The 27,426-nt window shown below is 37.2% G+C and overlaps 1 protein-coding gene across 1 annotated transcript in view; it reads right to left on the bottom strand.

The window, feature by feature from the left end:
* The window catches only part of LOC122814858 (mucosal pentraxin-like), a 71,280-nt gene that overhangs the window by 13,210 nt on the left and 30,644 nt on the right, over positions 1–27,426 (bottom strand). The window lies entirely within an intron of this gene.

Below are 27,426 nucleotides of genomic sequence, written 5' to 3'. Positions count from 1 at the left end.
ACATCACATGACAATTTCTTCCAGTATAGAATTATAAAATTATTTATGCTTGTCAATCAGATGAATTAAATGAGTTATAGTAATGTATATGTTTGGGACATAGGTTTTAACACATATTATTAATCTGCTATTCCTGTATCTGTGATGTGTCAGTGTGATATCTAGGTCAAAGGTGAGACTAGCTGCTTTCAGCTTCTCTGTGAGAATTCTGAGAGTTGAAGCTTTTGAAGTAGCTCATGGACACTGTGCATGTGACAGCCCACATCCCAGATTGTCTCTCTTAACATTTTGGCGGGAAACTTATTAAAACTAGTGACAAACATTCATTTAGCAGTGTAAATGCATCTAAACATGACAAAACCTTCACAATGCATTCTACAGGTTATTACATACTCTATGTAAGTGAAATCAAGCCCAAACTTATTAATAAGTAACAAAACTCAACATTTTTGTCCCAACTCAACTCCTATGCAAATCTTATTATTTACTGTGTCTATATGATCAAAAGCATTTCTATATGTTAATAAAGAAAAGAAAAGAGAGTAGAAAGTAAAAGGGTGTAAGGCAGAAATAAAAAAAATGTAAGAGAAAGCTATAAGAAGTATATACAATAGAATGTTACTTACTGTTTATATTAATAGAGTTAAAAATAAAACATATTATTTACTATTATTTAGTTCTAATTATTATTAGTTAAAGCATGACAGATTATTTACAAACAAGCATAAGCAGTGTAATCAAGAAAGTATAATTAGGAATAGCATTTGAAGAACATATAAACTTTTAAAAGAAAAAAAAATGTATCAAATTACTGACCTTATTTTTCCTCTTCAGAAAAGAGAAACAAGTTAAATCACAGCTTGCCATTAACTCTCTAGATATTTTGACTAGTTATGAAACAAAACATTTCTTTGCACACAGAGAATAACTTTGATTACATCTTTTTCAAAATATTTGTTGCTTCTTGGAAATGCAGGAACTATATTTAAAAAGATTAATAATAAAATAAAATGATGAGAGGAAAAAAAAAAAAACATAGTACAAATCATTAGTTTTTTAGTCTCTTCTTCTTCTCTGAAGTCTTCCACGAAGTTTCAGTTGCCAGTCTCTTTAACGAAGGACTAGCCCATTCCATTTCTTCTATTTTTTCCAAAATCTTATTTTTTTTTGATAAACAGTAAAGCAGAATCTAAGTCATCAAAAATGTTAGGACCATCAGGAAGGAAGATTTTAAGCTTGGCAGGAAACAGAAGGTATGTTTTAAACTGTGCTTTTTTAAGCTCCCTTATTAGTGGCAGAAAAACTTTTCTTTTAGCTAATACCATGGAAGAATAGTCATTGTCAAAACGCACAGTTGTTTCATTAATCTTAACAGGAGCTTTAGCCCAAGCGGATTTAAGAACCATCTCTTTATCAAAAGATGATAGAAATCTAACTATAACTGATCTAGGATAGTTTTGTTAGTTAGTATTAGCTATAGATCTATGTGCTCTTCGATACCAAAAGAGAATGCTTCTGGTAAATCTAAAGTTTTAGGGAGCCATGTTGTTAAAAAGAAGTAATATTGTTACCTTCAATATTTTCTGGCAGTCCAAAAATCCTAATGTTATTAGCCTAGATCTATTTTCCATGTCATCCAGCTTTGTTTGTAAATGTGTATTTTGTTTCAGCAGAAACTCAATGTTGATTTCCTCTTCTTGTATTCTATTTTCCATGTCATTCACAGCTTCTTCTATGCCTGTCATCTGGATCTTCTGTTGTTGAAGGTCCATACGTAACAAGTCTATTTGTTTTGTAGTTTTTCTATGAAAGTGTCTATTTTAGTATCCATTTTATCCATCTTAGCAGTAAGTTGCTGGACTATAATTATCAGAGACTGAAGTTCTTTCTTGATGCTGGAGTCTTGAGAATTTGTCTTACTGGAACTCATTTCAGACTGATAAACTGACAGGAAAATTTCCAAAGTAATTTCTGACAGGAATATTATTAAGATTTCCTTTCTTTTTTAGATATAGTTCAAGAACTATATAAAACAAACATATTTAGAAAGAAAATTACTTCAAAAATTAATTTTTTAAGTAATTAATTCCTGTCAATGTAATGAAATTGGTGGAGCTGAAGAAATCTGATGCTATCCTGTGTTCCTTGGCCACGCCCCCCAAGGTAGTCGCTTTTCTGAGTTCCCTGCTCCTAGGACCACTCTGTAAACCCATGTGGAGCTTGTCTGAGCAGTATACCCAGAAAAAAATGCCCAGAGGTGGATTTTAAACAGTGAACTACAAAAGAGCTACAAATGGTCCCAAACAACCAATTACTACAGCTTCTTGTGCTGAGGTCACTTCCCCCAAGGACAGGTAGGCTGCTCAAGGCTCCCCACTCCCACTGGTGAGCAAAGATACTTCCTTCTATCCAAGTAAGGTAATGGACAACACAGGAACTACACCACAGCCCAGAATACAGCAATGCCTGTAAACTGGTCTAAACCAGTCGAGGAAGGCGGGAAAAGAAGGATTATTTTTTATATTAAAAATGAAATATTAAATGAAATCCATATCAAATAACATTTAAGCGTGAGATCATCCCATAGTTTATACTAAAAAGTACAAAAATAACCTGCCTTAAGAGAGGGCAATCGTAATATTAATAAGTAAAAATATGTGATAATGATATGATTTTTAATACTCCTTATTTAATATTCTAGTAAGATTTGTAGTTGGTTATTTGGTATTTTGGTTGTATTCATTTTTAGATTGTTTGACTGACATGTTCTTTAGTTAAAAAGTTTTCAAAGCTTTTAGCGCCTTACCAGGAAGTGATGTTTTCTGACACATTTCCTTTAGGATATTTAAACTGTTTTTGGCGCTTTTATTCTTATGTATGTTTCTGAAGAAGCTGCTGTATTCTGTTAGCAGCGAAAACGCTTTTTATTCTTTTAAATAAATCTGCGTTCAAGCCTTTTTGCCGTTGGTGCTTGGTTACTTAGTGGATTGTTCACAGCTGATACCTTGGATTTTATTTTCATAATCATCATCATTGTACCTGCTGCCCTGTCCCATCATCACAGTGTGATTCCACTGGCAGTGAGCATGCTTAGTGTCTTCTCCATAATTTGTTGATGGGTGGGCTGGCTTATTTTCCAAACTCTGTATTATGACATAGAAATATCATACAATGGTGTAATATGTTATCACATTGCCAGCAGACATGAGAACTACTCCCATTTTGAAGTAACAGACATATGTACAGTCAGGGGGTACTCATGTACATGATGCAGAAGTATTTTGAGATAAGTTCCATGTTTAGGGATGATGTAACCCTTCTACAAATATGCAAATTCCCTCACTGCATGTCATCTTGAAATTGTTGAGACTACAGAAAACCATAGTGCATGAGCAATATAGCAGTGGCAGCAATAAATTAAAAAAATGAACACGCATGCTACATTCTCCCTATCATAGAAGCAAGGACAAATGACCTTATATGCTGGAACTGTGTGATATAGTTCATTCAAGTGTATAGAATTTACACTGCCCCTTTGATAATCTGCTTGGTGTCATAATTAAAATATGTCTAATGGTATAGTACTATGGCTGTGTATGCAACAATTCATGCCATCCCCTACAGTGGCATCTCAAAACCCACATACAACAATATTGCACAGCATATAGTGAACCACAACATGTTCATGATCACTACATATATAGCAATCATGTATATAAGCAGTAAATATAAAGTTGTGATATAAGGTCACTTGTACAACACAATGCCAGCTGCCTCATATTAGTTATACAATAGAATGTCAATCATATATCTAGTCATCTAATCACAGGTGTAGCATGTGTATAGTACAAACTGCTGTAATGTTGTTATGTATGATGATATGACCATAACAATCTCATGTTATACAAAGAGCTGACACAGTCACATTTGGTAGGATTTTATGGCAGGTAGCAAACAATATATAACAGTCTGACTTATTCGTAGGCTACTTCCTGTGCCAATGTCATACACAGTTTGAATCTATCTAAATTCATATGCCTACTGTATGACTTTGAACAAGCCATTTTACTATTCTGTTGCCAATGCGCCTGTACTCTTACATTCTCCATGACTGCATGAATAACCACCTATGAACCCATGATAGCACATGTACTGAACTCACTTATACAAAATGAAGACTTTTATTGAATAATCTCACTTTTATAAGCTGTTTAAAGTTCACTGATGTATCCATATCTTTAAGTTTGTTTATTTTTGGTAGCATTTCACTCTGGATACTCCTTTACTGTGCTTTTACATTAGGAGGATTGAGCTTATTCCTCTAGTGGCAGTAGGTATTTACCTGGTCTATCTGAGCTGGGAAACACACAAAACGGCTCTAAGTATTCTTTTTTTGCACTTCTCTTATGTACTGTGACTGTACTTCAGCAGTTTTAGAAAAATGTACTGTCTGCTGCAGCTTTAAGTATTACACTGTGACTGCTTGTGTTGGCTTTTTACAATTGGGCTCCAATCTAGCTATTCTACATCTAACTTGTCTTAGTTTGGGATTGCTGGTGGAAGGCTTATTGTGTGCTTTCCTGATAGTAGTTAGCTTAAAACTTATTTTTCTTTGCTCGTATTTAAGCCTCACATTTGTGCAGGTTTTAGCATAGATACACAGAGCTGCTCATCATGTGGCAATGTTGCTACTGACTGATGAAAATCACCTTTCACCTGAAACAATCCACTCCTGATAAGGCAAAAATAAGCATTTTTTGCAGTTCTCTTACATACTGTGACTGCACTTTAGAACTTTCTTAATCTATTTTCTATTTTTCCATTTTATAGCAAAAAATGTACTGTCTACTACTGCTTTAAGTAGTTAATTGCTTCGTTTTACACTGTATCTGTTAGTTGTAGGCTGTGTAAGTGGTTTGTGTAGTCTTGTCGCACTTGGGCTCCAAACCAGCTATTCTACATTAAGAAGGTGTTTTTCTGCAACCTTGTGGCAGAGGTGTGCTGATCTAACCTCTCTGAGGTGGAGACTGCTGGTGAAAGGCTTACTGTGTGCTTTCCTGATTGGTAGTTCACTTAAAACTTGTTTCTCTTTGCTTGTATTTAAGCATTGTATTTGTGTGGTGCTGCTCTTCACTCAATAGTAGTTAGTGCCCTGTATAGATGCAAATGCCTAGAAAGCTCAGTTTTTCCCTAAACAGCTGTCTGTGAAACCCTTCCAAGCTTTTCTGCTGCTCTAGGAGCAACTCAGTTGCACAGTGAGCAGCGTTCCCTTATTGCTCAACCTTAGCCTACACAAACTATATGTCCCTCTTATTGTCTCGGCACTACCAGCACAGTCCTGTCAAATTAACCCATTCCCTTCCCTAATAAAACACACAGAAAGAATCTGCTATCATGGACAAGCAGCTTCTCATCATCTCTCTGGCTAGTCTGATAGACATGGGCATCCTGAGGCAATGTAGCAATTGTCTCACACTTACTGACAACCACTTACTCCTGAAACAAACAAATACTTTATGTGACAGATGCAGTTACACTAAGAAATTGGAGGCAAGACTCTCACATAAGGACAAATTGAATGCCAAACAGGTTATCAGCACAGACACATACTTCCACACTAAATAAGAACATGATACATCAACTCACATATGTGGAAGTACTCACCAGTAACTTACCAAAAGATCAGAGGCTTCCCAAATGGAAACCAATTATACACATAACAATGCAAAAAACAACTACAACACACAATAACACACACACACACACACCAGTGTCTCAACAAATAAACCCATAAGGTGTAACACCTCAAAACCTAATGTATTGGTCATAGGTGACTCCATTGTGAGACACACAGATGTTCCCCTCACCGGACTGGATAAGGAACAGTTTACAGTTAGCTGTACATCATGTGCCAGGATCAATCATGTTACTCAATCACTCAAGTCACTCAAACACAAGTTGGGGGTGAATGACTTAAGACATACCTCACTGGACTATATGAAGAAAGACATGACTGAGCTCTTAGATTATGTGTCACAGGCAAGTATAAGCATTGCCTTAAGCAACTTTCTACTTTCTCCAAGGATGATACCACAATACAAACAAAATATGATTGACTTTAACAACCGGTGTCAGTCCAAGGGGAAGACATGGCTGACAGGCCATGCTGCGTTGCCAGAGATGGTCTGCATCTGTCACTTTTAGGCTTTTGGATAATTGCAGAGGCATTAGGCCACCCTATTGTACCTTTTTTAGGCAGTGTCAAAATAATCAACCTCCCAACATAACAAAATCCTCTCTAGATAAATTCACAGCATTGCTGCTTAATGCTAGGGGTCTAAACAAGAAACTGTACTCCCTGGAAGCAGTCCTCACTTTAGAAGATGCTGACAATGTCTTCCATACATTCAGATCACAAACTGAATGCGAAAGAACCAAAGGAAGAGGTATATCCATTTTCATTAAGGATAAGTACACCTCGAGACTGGTAAAGCAGTATGACTGCCTTGAGCTACTCCATGTCCAATTAACTATATGCAAAGCCCCCCTACCACATCATAGCTAGCTATAGGTCCCCTACCATGAAACAGGAAAAGCATACTTGGACTTACTGAAATCACTTGCCATACAGCCCAACACCTTACTTATGGGTGATTTTATTGACTGGAAAACATACAGACCAAAAACATGCTGACTCAGAGGTTCTTGGACTTTGCCAAAGCAAATGCTCTGGAACAGCTAGTCAGCACACCTACAAGAGGCTCAAATGTCCTGGACATAGTACTCCTTAACATGGTAGAGCACTGCACCCCCCCCCATGTGATGTCTTCCCTGTTATGATCAAACCATAAATCAGTCTCACGCAATGTATATAATGTATATAAGACCAGATACCCCATCAAGCTTAAAAATGCCTAAGAATATTTCAAAGAAAAATTACCTCCTACTAAGTGATGGTATAAGAAGCTTCAAAACCTCCTCAAATGCAGATAGCATGGACCCCCCGACACTGAGGTGTACATCAATGCTTTGTATAACCACTTAAGCATTTGTATAGAATTGGCTATACCTGACCGGATTAAAAACAAGGTCTTGCAGAAAAAATAAGCCACCCTAATATAAACAACCAGACAAAGAAACTACTGTCCAAGAATAAGAGGAAACTGGTTCAGCAGAGGAAGAAATCCCTCTCTACATTAATCAAACAAATCAGAGATCTTGTCAAGTCTTCCAAAGCTAATCATGAAGTAAAAATAGCCTCCCTAGCTAAGGATAATATTAGGGCATTCTTTAACTACATCTGAAATCTGAAAGGCAATACCCAGTTATGTGATAACTGGTTGTGGATGGCACCACCCATACTCAGCTGGAGGTAATAGCCAACCTGCTAGCTTCCAGATTTGAAGCAAACTTCACCCCCTGTCCCCTCCAGTCATCCCTCAAAGTATACCTGCCACCATTCCTCAGCCTATTATGTCAGGAGAACAGGTCATCGTAGCAGTCTCCAAACTTATTTAGAATTGTCACTATTTTATTGTTAATATTGTTCAAGACTTGTAACTGGGGTTTATTTAGTATTTAAAAACTTAAACACAGTATACAATGTTCTTTTTATTGAATTCTTTAACTGAATACAATTTTAAATGTATGCGCAAACCATTTTTATTAATGGGCGGGACCTTTAAAAGCCTGCTTTTGGCGGTTGATTTGAACTGTTTTCTGATGAAGCTGCAGCTTAGTCTACAGCGAAAACGCTTCTTTTTTTGTGAAATTAAACTTGCGTTTAAACCTTTCGCTTTTGGATTTGTTCTAACTGGTGGAAAGTACTCTTATTTAGTGAGAACGTTGTCTTTACAAAAGAACTGTGCTGGCTTGTCAGCTACTCGGGTCTGCTTTTTTTGTACTTTTTCACTTGTTTATCTTGTCTTGTTAAACTGAAGTATGGCATCTGGCAGCCCTTCTAGCCCGTCTAGCCCCATGATTTTTGCAACTAATGCAGTTGCTGCAGATGACCAAAGTGATCTAGCAATTCTTATCCGCAGTTTAACCACCAGGATGGACTTAATTACTCATAAACTTGAAGACTTGGATCAACGCGTTAACGCACCTTTAAGCGTAGTGGCAACTGCAGCAGCACAACATAGCTTGTCCTCTCAGGTTTTGCAAAACGGATCTTTACTACCTTCTCTCGGCATTAATTCAACACCGGGCTTGGATTCTATTCCTCCAGGACAAGCATTTCGTAACCAGGACACCCCGGACACTATAAATAATATACCTACTTCTAACTTGAATTCGACGAGTAGGATACTACCATTATCCAACGTCTCCAGTTTACCCATGCCCCCAGGGCTTATAGGAGTTCCGAATTTCGGTGTTTGGATACACAACACTGATAACTTGAGGTTTGGTAACCAACAAGAACTACCGGCTATGGGAGCAACTACGAGAACAGTAAGTGACAATTCTATTACTGACATTTTGAAAGACTTTGATACTAAATTGTTGAAATTAAAAAAGCTACAACTAGAGGTAGCTTACTTTCAACAATGCTTAACGGAGAAAATTATTCCTAAAGGTCTTTGTTCATCTTTTTGCCCAACTGGCTTGTTCAATGACACTGCTTTTCATAACGAATTAATAACACTTTTTGATAATCAAGGGGTGCAATTATTGGAATTAATTTCAAAGCATTATAATATACACATAACCAAGCTAATTGAGGAAGTTAATTCCTTGGACAACAGCCTGAAACAGAATCTTCATTTTGATAGATACAAATATGATTATACCCGGATTTTCACGAGTATTAATGGACTCGTGGAAAAATTTAAGACCACTAAAAGTAAAAAACTTGCAAGAGACAGGCTGAGTTACTCCAACAATACAGCTTACCCTAAATTAACAGGCACAAATAAATCTAACCGTGTTAAAACAGCTACTGTGAGTGAAAATGAAGGAAACCATGTTGGTCTAGTAGAAAGAAATGACTTTGACATTGAAGAAGATCACTATAACGACTTGGATGATGACACACCAAGGTGCAGTAAAGGGGTAAAAATACATAACACTAGGAGTGGACAACAAAACAACGAAACATACCGAAGAGGTCACAATTCTGAAGGGCATTTTTTAGGCAAATCGAACTTCAGACCTTATTACAAGAAGAACTGGAACAAAAAGAAGTGACTGTTGATTCCACTTCTGACTTAAACCCTCCTAGCGACTTGAATATTTTGACAAACATAAAAGGAGATTTTACCATTTATAACTTCTCCAGTTTTAATGTACCCCCTTGCCTGATAGAACTCTTGGCATATGGAAATACGTTTGTTCCAACAACCAAATGTAATCTTGTTAAGACGTTAATTGATCTAAAATGTTTTGTAAGGAAACTCAATCTAAAATTGTTGTTTAATAACAGTGTGACTGCTAAAGGTTCTAGTCTAAAACTAGCAAGCACTTATAACCCCCCCTTGCATACTGGATTGTTTTTATTCGAAAAGTTATGTGAGCTGGATATCAGACACATGACTTCACTTTCTTATTTTAAGAATGACTACTCTAACTTTAACATCACTGAAGAACAGTTACGGGCATTTGATGATTTGTGCAAAGCCCCAGTTAGAGTAATTAAACCAGATAAAGGGGGTGGTCTTGTTATTTTTGACAACTTTAAATATATTGATAGGATGGAATTAGTCCTTAATAGTTCAGCTTACAGTGTATCATCTTTGAACGAAATGAATATTTCATATTCTAGGACTAGAGGCTACTTAAGGGACTTGTTTATAGGGGGCAATATCGGCATCGATACTTACAATTATATTGATATTACTATGCCTAAAACACCAGTGATTTTTGGGATACCAAAAATTCACAAAAACATGTCTAACCCACCCTTACGAGCCCTTATTGATAGTCGCCTTTCCTTCACATATCCTAGTGCACAGCTGGTAGAAAGCATTTTATCTAAATATTTGAAGAAAGTCACACATATTTGTAAGGACTCTTGGTCGTTTCTAAGCAAAATTTATGAAATCGACTACTGTAACACATTTAATTTCCTTACCATAGACGTTATTGATCTATACATGTCTATACCTCATTTAGAAGCCATTGAATGGATCACACTGATGTTAATTAAATTGGAAGCTCCTAAAAATGAGATCGATATAGTGGCCCAGCTCCTCGATATTATATTATCATCTATTTTATATTTAATCAGAAATATTACTTACAAAAACGAGGGGCAGCAATGGGCTCCCCGTGTGGAGCTAGTGTGGCTAACCTATTTATGGCTTACTGGGAGTACAACAACATTTTTAATAACGTTAGTAGAATGGAACAAGTTAAATTCTATACAAGGTACCTGGATGATATCTTCATCCTTTTTGATGGTGACCATTCATCAGCAATGGATTTTGTCAACACACTGAATGATTCAACTACATTTTTAAAATTTACGACAAAATTTTCACAATTGGACATAGATTATCTTGACGTAAAGTTGAACAAAGACATAATAAAAGGTGAATATTTTTCCAAGATTTATAGAAAGCCAACTTATTGTAATTCACTACTACACTTCAACAGCTGCCATCCCTATAAACAAAAGAAGGCTATTATAAAGGGACAGTTAATTAAAGCAGCAAGGATGTGTAGTAGAGATGATTTATTCTTGGAAGAATGTGACACTTTGAAAAATATGTTCATCAATAGGGGGTACCCTTTAGCTCTTTTTAATGAGCTATTATGTGAAGTGTCTACTAAAAGATCTAATGGGCAGTACTCCCCCCTTTTACCACATAAAACTAATGTTAACCAAGTCAATAACGTGTTTTTGGAAGTAAGGGTTGATAATTTAGATATGACTTTAACTTCAACATTAATTAATAGTGAGGCTGAACTTCCTTACAATAATAGTTTTATAACTACTTTTAATATTGACTATAAAAAAATCCAAAATATTTTACATAAAAACTGGTATTTTATAACCAATAATGAACTATTACTAGAAAAATTAGGAAGTAGACCTTTGATCACATACAGGAAGGTAAATAACTTAAAAAATCTTTTGGAGAGACCGAAGACGTTAGAATGGTTAAGTAAAATGAAAGGTTCTTCTCAATGTGGGTCTTGTAAGTACTGTCATTTGGTCAAGGTTGGTAACTCATTTGAGATTCGCAGTAGGAAATATACAATAGCTCACAAACTCAACTGCGAATCTAAATCAATAATTTATTTAGCAACCTGTAACTGTTGCCAAGCATTTTATATTGGCAAATCTGATCGTAGGTTGAGAGATAGGTTATATGAACATGTTTATGCCATGAGAAAGTTAAAAAAAGAGAACGCCCTAGCAAAACATGTTATTAGGAATCAAGGGCACAGCTTTCAGTTCATGGCAATTGACCAGGTACTAAGCCCAGAAAGAGGAGGACCAGTATCACTTTTACTTGAAAATAGAGAGTTGAAATGGCAGTTGTTATTAGATTCATTTTCACACCCAGGGTTGAATGATTACTGTAACATCTCTTGTGTTTTAAAAATGAGAAGCTACAAAAGATAATTTCTTAATGTTATAATTATAATATTGGTATAGTATTTTCATATTTTTATTTTTTAACTTTCAACCTGTTAAAAATTACATCTTTGACATATTCTCTGTTGTTTATTGACTTAATAGATTTTTGACAACTTATTTAGAATTGTCACTATTTTATTGTTAATATTGTTCAAGACTTGTAACTGGGGTTTATTTAGTATTTAAAAACTTAAACACAGTATACAATGTTCTTTTTATTGAATTTTTTAACTGAATAAAATTTTAAATGTATGCACAAATCATTTTTATTAATGGGCGGGACCTTTAAAAGCCTGCTTTTGGCGGTTGATTTGAAATGTTTTCTGAAGAAGCTGCAGCTCAGTCTACAGCGAAAACGCTTCTTTTTTTGTGAAATTAAACTTGCGTTAAAACTTTTCGCTTTTGGATTTATTCCAACTGGTGGAAACTACACTCATTCAGTGAGAACGTTGTCTTTACAAAAGAACTGTGCTGGCTTGTCAGCTACTCGGGTCTGCTTTTTTTGTACTTTTTCAAAAATACAGCATCATTGGGACCAGATAACTTCCCAAGTTGCCTTTTAAACAACTTAAAGCATGACCTAGCAGACCCATTTGGATCCTTGTTTAACCATGACCTGCAAACTGGCTATGTTCCAGTGAAATGGAGGACAGCAACAGTATCTCTCTGTACAAAGGGGAACCATCAACCAATGCTGGGAATTATGACCCATAAACTTGATTGGCCTCATTTGCAAGGCCATGGATAGAATCCTTATGGACCTTATTAACAAGGACATAGTTAATCTCCAAATTCTGGACTCAACCCAATTCAGATATGTTAAAAGTAGATTGTGCCTTTTAAACATGGTTGACTTCTTTGAGAAAATCACCAAGCCCCTGGATGACGGAAAGACAGTGCATACCAACTATCTTGACCTAGCCAAGGCATCTGACACAATTCCCCACTGAATTATATTGGTTATAGAGAAACTCCCCCAATTGGGAATTAACCCCTACATTAACAGATGGTAGCCAAATGGCTCACTGGCAGGACACATACTGTCAAAGTGGATGACTTCACCTCTAGAAAAAGACCAGTCACCACTGGAGTACCATAGGGTTCTGTTCTTAGAGGTCCAGGAAAACTTGGACAGCCTGTGTCTGACCAAGTTTGCTGACAATTGCTGACAATTGCAAATTGGGAACAATCACTGAGTCCCTCAACAATGTTAATATACTGCAGACAAGGCTAACGCAAACAAATGATTGGTGCCAAAGCCACAGGTTAAAGCTAAATGCAAAAAAATGCATTATTATTCCATTTGGAAAAGCTGACACCATTGCTAATTACATTACCCCAAGTGTAGACCTAGTGGTATGTTATAAGGGTGCTCAGGTTGATAGCAACCTGAACTTTGAACAAAACATATCCAAACTAGTAAGGAAATCCATCTGTGTGGAACATCTTATACGTAAAGGCATTGCATCTATATCTAAGGATGTTATAATTCCATTTTACTCAGCTCTCACCACACCAGTAATTGAGTACAATGCTCCTTTTTGGATGTACTTCACAAGACACCTGCAACAATTGGAGAGACCACAGATATTTCTCACCAAGAAATTATAGCGTAAACAAAACAAGTTTTATGTGGAAATACTGAAAGCCCTGTCACTGTATTCTGCTCCTACAGGTTGATAAGGGGTGACCTGTGCCTGATTTACAGGGTAGTCTCTTACTCAACCCTGATGAAAATGCTACACATTCATAAATCAAACTGCACAAGGGTCACTCGTTCCAGGGATCATAAGCTAGCCTCTGACATGAGCAGGTTATGCTAGAGAGATACATCTCCCAGAGGCTGCCACTTCTCTAGAATAAGCTTCCAATTACATGAAACACAGCTCCTCCCTAATCATCTTCAAATGCAACCTAGATCAATGGATGGGTGATTGAAACTTCATTCCTGGGGTAGCACTCATGTCCCTCCTGGACAGAAGAAGTCAGTATTAACTACCACAGGCCCTTACCTCTGTGAACTTCACTTAGCTAACCACTGAGAAATGGGGCAACTCAGGATAAATATGCTAGGCTTGTAAGGGCTCTAGGGCTGTTAGCCTAGTAGCCTTCTATGAACCTATAAAAGAAAAAAATATAAATATTTTTAAACAAAACCTGAGCATTGTAGCACTCCATGCAAGCAGAGTATAAAGAGTTGCAACTGTTTGCTAGTTTTGTATAAAGCAATCTGCTACAGTTTAAAAAGAAGATATACATATTTTTATAGTAAAACTTGAGTGCCATAGCACTCTGTGCAGGCAGGCTATAAATTGTAAAAACTGTATGCTACATTTTTGGCAAGCATGTTTATTACATTTTAAAAAGAAAAAAAATGTTAAACTAAAATATGAGCACTGTAGCACTCCATGCAGGCAGAGTATAAACTGTACAACTGTTTGCTACATTTGAAAAGAAGACATTATTATTATTTTTTGAAATAAAATATGCTGAAGAAGGGTTGGGTGCAGAGCAAAGAAAGAGGACCTGAATGGTGGGGTGGGGGTGTCCATTTGGCCACCTTGTTGGTGTTTTTTTTTTTTTTTTTGCTCTTCAATAGAGGAGCTGGGAGGATGGGGTCTTAGATCTAGCTGTAATATGCTGATTGCGTGTAGTGTAGCAATCAGCATATCACAATGAACTTTTTTTTCTCTTCACTTGGAGAGCTGAGGGGGAGGAGTGCTACTGCTTCATAGTACCGTCCCAGTGCACTAGCAAAACCACTACCTGGATGTGCTTATCCATGCATAGGATGGCCATGCTGTGCATCAGACATAGATACCCTGATTAACAATGTAAAAAGGCAGGGCACAGTTACCATCATTTGCACATTTGGAAAAGGGGAGCACAGAATTGCACATTTTTACCAGGGAAGTGTGGGAGTGTGAGTGCTGTGGAGTATGAAAGTAAAAAGTGGTTTTATGTGAAATGTGATACCTGGGGAGGCCTTTAATATTGTGAAGGGCTAATGTCAGTGGACATGTGTGAAGTCCTAGGGACCATGGTGGTGTAAGTATGGGACTGCAGGGACAGAGTCTAAGCAGTAGTTGCAGCAGTGAGGCTTGGTCTAGTAGACAGGTCAGCTTCATGCATGAGAGAAGGTTAAGCATCACATACCCACCCCTGCCTATGAGATCTGGGTATACCAGGAGTTCCAGTAAATGTACCACAATGCTGGCAAGATGCTGGTTTGCTGCCTGACTGTAGCAATATCTCCTACGAGATGTTTCACCATGATGAGGACCAGAACCATAGGGATGGCTTCTCCTGAGAATAGACATATCTACAGCAGATGTTGCTGAATAAGTCCTAACACTGCAGAAGTAAGATCTTGCTCATTCAAGGCCATATTGGTTAACATCTATGAATGTAGCAGATGACCTGCTCTATGGACATCCCCTTTCCCCTGCAGGTGAGCCAAAAAAGACATTGCATGTTTCTGTTTGTGATTCATTCTATCCAAAGGATCATGCATATGAGACATAGATTCTTGTAGGCCAGCACACACACCCTGGATCATCCTTACAATCTCTGCCATGGCTATGATGGTAGTACCCTGTGCCTCCATGATGGCACTGCACATATTTTGAGTTGTGGCCACTCACTCACCAGCCTCAGGGGGAGAGCTTTAATTATGTCTTCAGTAGGCACCATTACTAACAATTCTGTGTGGGTCTCTCTAACCATGAGTGCTAAGGGCAGATTCAGACATCTGTCTACTGAGGCCAAGAACATTTCTCATATCTATAGTGTCCCCATTAACCTCTCCTCCCTATGATGTCTGGGTTGCCTGGGTGTTTGCAAGCACAGAGGTTGAGTCCATGGTATGTGTTGGAGATGTGGTCATCAACTTCCCTATGTTCAACACATACTCTGTACTTCCTGACTGCCAGCTCATCCAGACCATCATTATCAGAGGCTACAGCTCCACCAGCATCAGGAGGTACAGTCTGGCAATATTTATGCTGGTTAAAAAATCACCTGTGAATACATCAACGCACAAAATATCCAGTGCAGGTATGGCCCAGCACAACTATCAATTAATTTGAGATTTTTACTAATAAAAACATGATAGGCATTGATAATATATGGACATACCTTGTGCAGATGGATGAGGCTTTTGAATCCCTGATGTACCTGTATGCCACAAGTCTGACAGCTTTAATTAAGTTTTACAGTGACTAAAAGATATAGAGGACTTGCAGATATTGATACACAGAAATAAACATACATACCTAGAGCATCTGCAGTGAATAGTCTCTAGGGCCTGTCCATCTCTACCGCAACATCCAGCACTGCACTGTGGGACTCTGTCAAGGTGCCACTCCCTTTGAGATCAACCAGGAGCTCATCTGTTTCCTTGAAATGTGGTACACTTGACAGCCTTCCACCTGTTACCCTCTGTTCCCATGCCAGGATTTGTGTCCTTAGTTGAGCGTTCTGCATCATATAGATGTCCCTGCAGCATACCATGTCATAACCATGGTTCTGCTCACCAACTGCATTCACTTTGATTACAATTTCTTCTCAGAAATGGTCAAAGTAGGGCTGGTTGGCTGCATGCAGGCCAGAAAGGTTTTCAGTAATACCTCATTTTCTGAATCTAAGAATTTTGTTTATGTGGGGAAGATAATGTCCTACTAGATGAATTAATCTGTTTCTGCTTGGCCTGTGTTTTAGGCATTGTGTATTGGTATGGAAGATAGCTGAATTAACAGCCTTGTTATCTCATGGCCTTTACAAATACTAATACCATTAATTTCCTCCTTGGCCATATAGCATGCTGTTTTTGTATCTGACAGTTATATATCTGTCATGAATCTAGGTTTACTGAGAGCATTTCTTCCACAAAACAATTACAGCTGACCAAGGACTTGTTCATAGGTTAGTACTAAGCTAACTGCCCTTGCGAGCCATTTTAAGCCTAGCCAATTATCCCCTGAGAGACTCAAACCCTGCACCTTGTATTTGTTAGGCAAATACCTTAACCATTAGGCCACCCTCCCAACCCTTGACTGCTCCCATCAAGGTTACAAGTAATTTTGGTTTCTGAAACATGTGCAGTGCATACAGCATTGCAGTTTTCTATTAAACGGTGCTCTGAACATGAGCTCGTGGGTGTGTTTCTCATCAAACTTGACAATATTGCAGTCCGGTAATTGCTGTACCCTTGCAATCTTCCTTTCAATACTCCTTCACCAATACATCTAAAAATACTGACAAACATACAGCCTTTAATGTCAACAGGCTGAATATCAGTTAAAAGAAGTCATAACAAAAAATTAATGGAGTTGTAAAAAGTAGCACCTACCTATAAAAGCAGAAATATTTTTATTGAAGACTCTTTTCCAAATTTACCTTCTGTTGGAATCAAACTCTAGATGTGAAGGTTTCTTCTATAATGTGATGAGACTTTATACCTCTTGTCATGCTTATATCATGTAGATTAACCTTGCTGGGCACAATAATTATGTTAATTAGGGATCAAATCATGACTTCTTCTGAATCACTCAGTTTGTGCAATGAGAAAGCCTACTAGCCATCATGAAGATGTCCACTCAACACCGTGCACACACCTAGGTTCCTGCAAGCAGCACTGTCACACGTAGTCCCAGCCATGCTTCTAGGGTATAGTTGTAATTCTATCTTTAACCTTCTACACAGAGCCACTTTAGTGCTAATTTTTTTTTTATATCATACATGAGGACCAAGGACTGCCATGTTTCATACCTTAAAGTACCATTATGAACCATAATAATACAATACAATAAGTATAATTTCTGAGTTTGCCATGCATTATGCAAATAAGGTGCCCATCGATGCCCATAAGTGCTTGGCCAATGGGACACATGAGACCTTATTTGGCTGCCAATTCTCTGCCATTTCCATGTGAGATATCACGATTGGAGAAGGAGATGATAGTGATCTCTTTAGAGTATAGAGGTGGTGTGAGTAGGAGTCTACAATATTACTTTACTCCTCCATAAGGATTACATTGGGATACTCATGCAGGACGGCTATAAAGGGCCACAGTATAAGAGTGAAACCTGAAGTAGTTACAAGGTTGTCATCTATACAACTGGCATCCCATGCATGGAACAGTGCCATCACCATTACACAGTGACACAATGCAACATAATCCTGACCTCCTTGGCTGATGAGAGGATGAAGGTAAAGGGCAGACACTGCCTATGTACTGCAAGACAAACATATATCAGCTGCACATTTAAACTAGCATGCCAAGCACTAAGATTGCACAGTGATCTTTATTTGCAAAGCCCCTAAAGATGGCAAAGTGAATAAGTAGCTGCACAGGCAAAAACTGGGGCACCTAAAAGAACACTGGGGTGAATATTCATGCTCCAGCCTTTTTTGCTTTTAAAATTAACAGTTGTAGAGGCTGATTCATTATGTATATATAGATATATATATATATATATATATATATATATATATATATATATATATATATATAGAGTTTTATATATATATATATATATATATATATATATATATATAGAGTTTTATATATATATATATATATATATATATATATATATATATATAGTTTTTTTTTTAATATAACACTGTCACTTCTGTCATTGCTGCCATAGCTAACAAAGGTAAAAGTATGATTGTTCAATGTGTGCTTCAGCATGCATCCTGTTGTATATGAGGACAAGTGAATCAATATGTTAAGGCTCTTGGATACCAGTAGATTCAGTCTCCTCCTCCCTGTTGTGCTATCATGAAAAATGATTAAGGTTGTTTTTTCTGTCTCATTATAATAACTGCAGAATTAGATGGGGCAAATATATATGATCATCATTATTGGTTAGGCTGTAGTTTTTCAATATAAAAATGAAACTGTTTCCTTTACATATAATCTGTAAGTGAAATGTATAGCTGAGCAAAATGTTTTCTTTTTATATGTCCATTTGTTTTAGGCATCATTATTGCATATCAGATGATAGAAACCTGTTGGTTTGATTAAGTAGATCATCATGTTGAGTCTACATCCATCAGACTCCATGTGACCATGGCTGTTGGTCCAAATCACCCTGTCCATTTTATATACAAACTGTCTTTTTAAACTGAGAAGTGTTTTGGTCCAACAAGTACATTATGTTTAAATGTATTACACTCAAAAGCTGAATAGACAGATGTCAGCTTCATTTCTTCATTGCCTTTGTACTTCTCTCTCTCCCCTCCCTGTTTGTTGCTCTTCTCTGTCTAATGTTCATTTATTTTGTTTCTCTCAATTTCTTTTACTACTACATGCAAATGCACACCTGCACACATCCCAGCAGCAAGGCTGTCAGCCCCACAAGAGCTGACAGCAGCAGCGCCGGCACCAGCACCATCAACAGCACCAGAAGCACCGATCGAATCTGGGTCCCAGCCTGTCACATTTGCCTCAACACCTTCTACCCTACCTGTTTCAGGAGGCACTACACCAGATCCTGGTACAGTTGTACCTACCACTTTTGTCATCCATCGGCATCTGGCGAACATTGTCAGGAAGATTATAGACACAAGGTTGGATGCCCAAATTGGCCAAATGGAGAATCTGCTCCAGCGAATTGCTGAGTCATTTCCCTGTCCAGCACAGTATCCACCATCTGAGACAGAGCCCACTGGTGGTGGTATCCTGGATGGCAAGTAATTTCTCACTGGGTCTCATGTGGTAGAGACTGCTGTGCGAATATGCCATCCTATTTTCCAGTCTGGTGTTCACCTACCTTTTCTGGACATGTCCACATTGTTGGGTGTTCATTCCTTTCCTCACCATTATCTTCCCTATGTTTGTCTGATACCACCTTCACCATTGTGTTCCTCCTCCTCACAGTGTTACCACATACCTTGTCAATCATGTCTGTCTTTCACTGCTGCCTAACCAAACCATCTTACGTACCTCTTACCTACCTTGCTTCCTTCCCCAATGAATCTTCTCTATATACATAAAAAAATGAGCACCTCTCATACAAAAACAGTTTATCCCACTTCCAACCTACTTATTCCTTAGCTTTTCACCTTTTTTTCTATCCTTTTCTTGCTTCCCTTCTTCATCAGTTTTTATACTCCCATTTCCAGCCTTTAATCAGATCAAAAATAGAGGAACACACCAGATGCATCCCCATACATGGCTTCTAAATCACTTATCTTTTTTGAATGTACTGTGCACGACATGTTGTGAACAACATCATCGATGCCAATGTACAACCAATGAAGACTGGCACTTGTCATTTCCCTCAGCTCCCTTCAGAAATACACAAAGGAGCTGGGCATTGCTGCACAGCAGTCTGCATATACAACACAGGATAAAGTTAAATCCTTCTGTCTGCCCTCATGGCTCAATCTGTAATGCTTCAAAACATTTGCATTATAGTACAGTCACTGTGGTCAGGCTCTGGTGATGTCATAATTGCTTTTGGTTGCTATGTCTTGTAACATTTCTATACTCCCCAATATGATTATATACATTCTTTACTTGGGAATGATATCTGTGTGTCTTGTCCTCCCTTCTTCATTTTCTTCCAGATCCCTAATTCTGTCACTACCTCCCTTTGTAGTCTTGCCTATATTATATCTTTGTTTCTCTGGCCCTACTACCTCCTCTATCCTCCAACTTTAAGCATACTTCCCCTACTACCTCCTCTATCCTCCAACTTTAAGCATACTTCGCCTACTACCTTCAACGTTAAGCATACTTCCCCTACTACCTTCCACCAGTGTCTTCAACGTTAAGCATACTTCCCCTACTACCTTCCACTAGTGTCATCAACATTAAGCATATTTCCCCTACTACCTTCTACTAGTGTCTTCTTTGCACAGCTTATAAACAAAGAGATTGTATCTATATCTAGGGATGTCATTGTCCCCTCTACTCAGCCCTCATTAGGCCAGTCATTGAAAATAATGCCACCTTTGGCAAGTATCTGTCCAGCCACAGGCAATAAGTGACAAATCAATGGTACTACTGAGCTCCACATAAACCAAGTAAAAAGAAAAAAAGTTTGGATTAGGTAACCAGCAGCAAAAAAAAATATTGAAATATTTATTGAAATAACAAAGATCCACAAAGTTTAGCGCTTTCATCCCCAAAGCAATGGGACTTCAGAACAAATTCCAATAATTTGCAACTTGTTTAAATACTCTATTTAAGTCATGTGACACAAAACCTACTTTTAAAGAAATAGTGGTAAAATTAAAACGTATAACTTGAGCCTCCTTATAAGTTACATACAATATAAAACACATAATATATATATATATATATATATATATATATATATATATATATATATAACTCTAATTATAATACTTGTGCCCTAATTTTCAGTATAGGGACTAAAGAAATTTGGTCATTAAGAACAGGTGTCATACTAGAGTTTAATTTGAGTTGCCAAGGACTTCACATCTTTCTATTTGAAACTCCCACCAACTACTTCTAATATATTTTGGTATAACATCCAAAATGCCAAAATGGAATTTACCCCATCCAGTACAACTTGAGGTATGCTTAAAAAGTGCATTGTTCGTTTTACATTTCGAAATTGCATACAGATGTTCGGAAATTCTCTTTCTCAAATTTTGCTCAGTCTTCCCAACATAAAAACTTTGACATTTGTTACAAATTGCAATGTATACCAAACCCTTGGTTGAACAATTATCTTGTTTAAGATAAATAGGAAAAGGTATACCAGGTAACTCTAAAATCGTTTTTTTTTTCTAAAATGTAAGAACACTGGTGATAACTCCCACATTTAGTTGTACCCTTAAAATTAAGCATACTTGATGCAGGAGAATGCTCAAAAAGGAATTTGAGGATTCTTCCCATTTTATATACAAAATTGGGGCTTTCTCCTAGAATTCCTACCAAATCAGGGTGAGCTCTAAAAATCACTCAATTTTTTGAAATAACTTCTTTAACCTCGTTAGACTCACTTTTGTATGGAACAACCATGTTGTTAATAAAAAATTTGTTACCTTTACTACCTCGAGCACGGGGAACCTTCTCCAACTCATTACCCAGCAGGGGTTTATATTTTGTACCCCATCCTTCCAAAATTTAACTAGTTGTCCTGTAAATCAAGTTTTCAGGATAACCCCTTTCATGGAACATTTGACAAATTTTACCAAGTTCTACTTTAAAATTAATTTCATCTGAGCACATTCTTCCTGCCTGATCCATTTGTCCTTTTATAATGTTCCTTTTAGTATGGTGGGGTGGAAACTCTGATAGTCCAGATAACTGTTAGAAAACATAGATTTTCTAAAAACCTTAGAACCAAAACAACAGTTAACGTCATCTTTAAAAATAGTGACATCCAGATAATCTATAGACTTGTCACAGTATGTTCCCAGTGCTTTAGGGATGAAAGTGCTAAACATTGTGGATCTTTGTTATTTCAATAAATATCTTAACACAGGCAACAAGTGGACTGCCCACACAGATACCTCACTAAAAGAATACAAAGCCTAAATAATATGTCCTAAATGGATTGACTCAAAGTCCTGTCACTAAACTGCATACTCTACAAACTGCTAAGAGGAGACCTGTGTTTGGCACACAAGGCATCCTCCAACCAAATACTGATGAACCTACTGCACATAAGCAAATCAAATGGCATAGGAAATTTGGTCTAAGGACTTAAGCTTCTTCTATAATATCAACAGAATTGTTTGGAGGGACATGGATATCTCACACAGGATAACACTGCTCTGAAACATATTCCTATCCACATAAAACAAAGATTATCCCTGTCCATATTCAAGTGCAACTTAGATCTATAGAAGGGTAATAGAAAACTTACCTCAGGATTGCACCCTGTACTACTAGTAGACTGAGGCAGCTCCTAAATGTTTTATTCGAAGCATGGGTTTCATCAAATTAAATTATGGTATGATCCCAGTTATTCTTAATAGGGGCAATACATAATTATCAGCTATGGAATTAGTAAGGCCAATGTATCACCATACGAGATAGCTTAATTCAATCACCAAAAGGGAAACTAACTGGACTTAAAATAGTCATCAAGGGCAACTAGCCTATTACATATCTATGAACCTATAAACCTATCTGTATCCTTGGATTTAAAATAGATCAGTGCACAAGCCTTATAACCAACTGTGAGTAAAGGTTCATACCAAGTACATTCAAGGTTCATCCTTAATGTACTACTAACGCTCATACTTCATTACAGCTGCAACTTGGCCCAGCACAATTTTTCTGCAGGTCCCTTCTGCAGCCACAATGAGGTGCTGCAAATCATGCACACATGCTGGGATGCATATATTGCTAATGAGCTGAAGGCTCATAAAGGAAGCATAATAAACAAAGTTAGGTTGGTGACAGTTATGGATGCAACCTTTCTAAATTCCCAGGAATGTAAGTGTTTCATATATTATTGTAATTTTTACCCCACGATGGCCATAATGTGGCCTGCCATGTTGTTATTTTTTATAGATTTTACCTGTTTGACACAGTGCAATTTATGCCCAGTACATATGACTTATCCTAAACATAAGGAAGTATTTTTCTTCATTTAGATTAATTTAGATCCACTGAGTGTGCTGTGAGTCAGTGACTTCATAACCTCTAAAAGCTGTTTTCATTTTTTTCTCTTTTTTCATTGAATGACCCTAATTCCTGTTAACCAAAGACTACTTTATACATTTAAATCCTCTTCAAGCAAGAGAAATAAAATATAAGGGTCTTCTGAAGTAGTAAAACCTATAGCCCTTTTCCAGAAGTGAAAAATCATAGATCAATGGAGTTTACAGTATTTAATGTTTACCTAATAAACATATGAAATGAATCAAAAGTATATCTAGCTATTTTTGCAACCAGTCCATCCCCAGATCTGGTGCTCCCTGCAAAAAAAGGAGCTTTTCTCTGAGCTCAAAGAGTTAAAAAGAGAAAACTGTAGCAAACTGCTTGCTGCAGTTTATACCACACACACATAACTACAGGGCTCAGTTTTAACTGGAAATACAATACCACCATTTATTTCTAAATACTGGTATTCACTGAAGAGGGATTGAGATGGCCAATTGTGCTCTCTAACACTTTGCACCCAGGGTGGCTGCCCACTTCACCCCACCCTAGCTAAGCTACTGAAATGACTATAAGAATAGCTGTTGTAAAAGAAGCTGTCAGAGCTCCTAATATGCTTTACTTGTGTGTACATGATATATGTAATAACTCCAGGCTTTTTTGTTGCATGTTTTATAATTAGTAAAGTTATACAATACAAAACCCTGTAGTCATTTCGCCAGACCTTTCCCCATATACTTCCTGAGATGTTGGAATTTTCAGTTCAGTGTAATGATCCTACTATCCATATGTTGCGCAGTTTGCTACTGCAAAAGGATATAAATGTCTGTAGTATTCATTTAGTTTAGTTTAGTTTAGTTATTTTTGTTTAGTTTATTTAGTTTAGTTCATTTCCTGTGTCCATAAATTATGCATGCAAGCAACACATCACTGGCACAAAATGAGAGTATGTCTTATTTTTTCTATAGTGGTACCTCTAGTTCACATAAAGATTTATATAAAAATGAACTCATTGGAAACACTTTTACTTTAGTTATTAATGTGTGTGTGCTTAAAATGATCTCATCAAGACATAAAATCAAAAAGTAAATCTCAGGGTGATGACTAATAGTAAGAAATGTAGATAATAGTATGCCTAGCCTAGGTCGCTCACGCTGAGGCAGATTCTGCTCTGAAGCAACGTAAGATTTTAATAGGTAAAAAACAAAACAAGTAGTAGAAGCTTCATGATCTAAAGCTTCATGATCTCTGTGTGGAAAATTAAAGAAGAAACTAAAAGGCACTTAAGGGTTTCTGGGCATCAACAATTACACAGTATTTTTAGATTATATTTGTTTGAAAAACAGAATTTACATTAAGCATCTTTGCATTAACATCAAATTGTCCTGTATATTGTTTCCAACAGGGAATGAATTAACAATTCTAATTCTTATACAGAATTCCTGACTTCAAGACATTTCAAACAAAATGAACTCATAAAACATCAGAGTGTCATCATTTACTTTTGTTTTCCCATTTAGTGGGTGGCATTTTCATTTTCTCTAGCTTTCAAGTTTGAAACCTAGAACACATAATAATATTACTGAAACAAAATAATGGTAACTTTCTAAACTATTTCCACAACTAGTGTGGAGAGGAACACAAAGGGCCAGATTCTGTAAGTTTGAGGATTATGGCACATTACCAGTATCAGTGTTAAACTGTCAGATAACATTATAATATGTAAATGTAGCACAATAAACTCAGATAGCTCAGCACGCAGGAGAGTATCACAGTAGCAATGATGCAATAAACAAACTGCAAGTACTCCTTAAGTAATGAGAAATTGTCAAAGTGAGTACCTAAACATTTCATTGAGCAGAAAAGGGTACTGATAGAGCTGTGCATTTGGTGTGCCACCTGTCAGAACCATAACTGATAGACATAGATCATAGTATTGACATTTGATGTACAAAGGAATGCATTTTTTATGAACAATACAGGTGCACATAGTACCCTAGTGGTTTTCTGCTCTGGGCTAATGGTATTTCCAATTTTTGTATTGGATTGTAGTGCTATACAGCATAGTAGGAAATAGTTATCTAATAAGGTATAGTTTGTCCACCTTACTAAACAACTGCTCCTTTCTGTACTGTTGTCCTTTATCATGCCTAAATGTAATTCATAACGATTTAGTATTCATTAAGCATGATGATACAGATTGGGAGTTTCCACTGGCAGGAGCTTTGCAGTACTGAGTGGGGTTGGGTAAAGGTGTGGTTGTGGTAGCAGGGTTGTCTGCAGCTCAGGGAACGTAATTGCTGGTGTGGTTCTTCTAACTCTGCAAAAGAGGGTTTTTTTGTCTGTGATGATATGTCACTCATTTCTGTATGCTGAGGAACATATCATCAGAGAAGGAGGACTGGCAAAATCAGAGGTACTACACCAATGGTAGGTACGTGTTTCTGGTTCCATAATGTATGCAGATGGAACCAGCCAATATGCAGTTAGCGAATCTCTCTGAATCATGGCACACTATGTTTACGCAATGGGGTAGCAGGGTCTTATACCATCGTATGACTATCTGTATGAATCCTTACCGCTTTAGAACATTATTTTACCGCATACAAGCCCTAATCCATACTTTGTTAGACACCAAAGGGTTTTCTTTTTTATCTTTATAATTTTAATGTTGTATATGCAATAAAGCTTTTCAAAATAACATATAACATAATCATTTTCACAAATAGTATTCATTCCACATTTGTCTCCCACATTATAGACATATTTTCCATAGTACACATAACACAAATCTCTAATAATTACATATTATTAGCACAGAACAACATTTTAATCATTCTCACACAGGCCAAAGAGTTTGAAAATTAATTTATTTGGAAAATGTTCCTGTAAAATCTGTTATAAAACTGTTTATATAGTAAGCAATGCAATGTGCTTCTTCTCTTCTTTTTTTCTGAAGAAATATATAATGTTTTATCTACCTTAATTGATTAGGAGAATCTCAGTAATGGTTTACTGTAACTGATTATAGGCTGTACTTAAAATGCTGTCAGCTCCATGGCATATAGGGACTAAGACTTGACTCAGTGTCACTGCTCGACAGAGGCACAGCAAAATAATGGGTATAGTTCCCCATACTAAAGGGGTGGCGTAAGCCACAAAACGATGGGCTAGGCTTGTAAATGCCCTCGGGCAGATAGCCTAGTATGAACCTATGAACCTATGACCCAAATAACTAGAGTTCAATTAGCCACTCTAGTGGCTAATGGAACTGGCAGGGGCAAAGAAGGAGTGCTGAGGCAAAGGTCTTCTCACTTTTCTTGGAAGGAGGGAGGGGCTGGGGATTGGGCGGTCTGCATGCCCTGGCATTTTTGGAGGTTGGAACAAGAGAATAGAAGAAATCAGGTTGAATGGTGGACAAGCAAAGGGCAGTCCTATGATTTGGCCCAAGATTAAGCCCCCTCTCAGAAACCATGTCTAATTGCATGTTTCAGCCCATAGATGATGATGTGTGCATGCAGTGAGCTAGTACTTCTTACACTATGCTACCCAAGCCACTATAAGCAACAGCGGAGTCTCTCTCTGGGACCAGTGCACTCACATGCAGCTCGAATGCTAGCCTTTGGGGAAGGGTGGCAATCCCTAGTCTAATAGGGTACATAAATTCCAGACAATCCAACTTTGATATGCTTGTATTAGGTGGATAGAAGGGCTTAAGGGGGAGAAGCTTTGTTACACCTCAAGGTAATCCACATCAACCCAAAGTAAAAAAAAAAAAAATGCTATCAGAGTTTTGTTTGTTATTCTGCAAAAAGGTTAGAAAGCTGATGCACTAGAGGTGGTAATAAAAACAGATATTTTAGGAAAAAAGCATGGCTTAATTTCTTGTTAGTGTCCTGGAACATTGCTCGTTTGCTAAGGGAAGAAAAAAGGTTGTGTCAAGTTGAAGTATAACAAAGCTTTTTGATTTAATAACCAAAGTATTGTATCAGAACGTTCTTCTGTATGTATGATCTACATTAACTTTAACACAGAACCTGGTATAGTACCATAAAACTTGTCATTAAACAAATTAAATTAAACTAAGAAAAAAACATTATAATAAGGTGCTAGGATTCATGTTAAGTGATCAATGGCATTTTCTATGAATCCCTATAATGCAAATAATAATCTCTGAAACCACTGTCAGTGATATACATAAAACCTTTTTCCTTCCCTCTTTACACTCCATCTCAGCAAG

This window comes from Protopterus annectens, chromosome 11.part0, assembly GCF_019279795.1.
Source record: "Protopterus annectens isolate FY-2018-M chromosome 11.part0, PAN1.0, whole genome shotgun sequence".
NCBI classification, from domain to species: Eukaryota; Metazoa; Chordata; order Ceratodontiformes; family Protopteridae; genus Protopterus; species Protopterus annectens.
Note: the sequence above shows the minus strand (reverse complement) of the source record. Positions and strands in the feature narration are given on the sequence as shown.